The following is a 1,265-nucleotide window of genomic DNA, read 5'->3' on the forward strand; positions in this document are numbered from 1 at the left end:
TTGGGGAGAGGACAATGGCTTGGAGTACGAGCTCAACTACAATATGATGATGCGGTGATTGTACAAGTAAGGCTTTGCCTGGGATAAAGTACAGATTTCAGGAAAGGGAAACCAATCTTTTATCAGAACAACACAATCTGAAAATGGAAAATATACTGATTTTCTATCTCGATTAAAGGATGCAATTGATAGAGCAGTATCTCAACCCGAAGTCCGTGAGCTTTTGTTAAAAACTTTAGCATATGAGAACACTAATTCAGAATGTCAGAAGACCATTAGACCATTGAAGACTTAGAATGCTTCCCTAGATGAATATATACGTGCTTGTATGGACATTGGAACTAGCTCTTATCAAGCTAATCTAATAGCTCCTGCTTTAAAAGGAATTTTAAATTTGTCTCAATCTAAATGCTACAATTGTGGAAAATTAGGACATTTGAAAAGAGACTGTTGCAAAGAAAGAAGAGAGAGTAGAGATATAAAGAAAAAATCCACACCTTCAGGGCTTTGTAGAAAATGTGGGACAGGATATCACTGGACTAATGAACGTAGATCTTTATTTGACAAGTGGGGAGTAAATAAGATGCTGAATAAAAGGAAACAGGGGATTGTTAGTTTTCAAAAATCTAAATATAATCTTTCAAGAAAAGGATTGAGATATCCAAATTTATAATGAGGGCCACTGTTCCTCATGCTCTCCCCTTAACTTGGCTAACAGAAAAAACGAATTTGGGTGGAGCAGTGGCCACTTACTAGAGAGAAATTAGAAGTTTTAACAATATTTAGCAGGTCATATTAAACCACTAGTCTTTGCAACTTTGCAATGTTTGTAATAAAAAAGGAAATCAGGTAAAGGGACTAATTGGATACTATTAGTGAAGGTAAAAACTTCACCTTTGCAAGCAGATATTATACAGATGCAAATAAAATAGGTTGTGCAGGTTATACTAATGGCAAAGATAATAAAGCAGTGAAAACTAACTTGACTTCTGTTCAACAGGCTGAATTATATGCTATTATTATGTTATTGCAGGACAAGCTATAATAGAAAGGGCTAATTTGACTTTACAAATTATGTTGAAAAAACAGAAGGGGGGAGATGGGATATCATCTTCTCGAACCCTTTTACAAAAAGCCTTATTTACTTTAAATTTTTTAAATGCTAATGAGAAAGGAGAAACTGCAGCTGAAAGACACTGGGTATTACAATCCTCTAAAGAATTGAATCAGCCTATATATTATAAGGAACCTCTAACTAATGAATG

The 1,265-nt window shown here is 34.5% G+C and overlaps 1 protein-coding gene across 1 annotated transcript in view; it reads right to left on the reverse strand.

Annotated features, from left to right (window-relative positions):
- LOC102869229 (synaptic vesicle 2-related protein-like) overlaps nucleotides 1-1,265 on the reverse strand; it is a 143,071-nt gene that overhangs the window by 60,842 nt on the left and 80,964 nt on the right. The gene's annotated exons all lie outside the window — the stretch shown is intronic.

This window comes from Elephantulus edwardii, unplaced genomic scaffold, assembly GCF_000299155.1.
Source record: "Elephantulus edwardii isolate Elephantulus edwardi_28Jun2011 unplaced genomic scaffold, EleEdw1.0 scaffold00151, whole genome shotgun sequence".
In the NCBI taxonomy this organism is placed as follows: domain Eukaryota; kingdom Metazoa; phylum Chordata; class Mammalia; order Macroscelidea; family Macroscelididae; genus Elephantulus; species Elephantulus edwardii.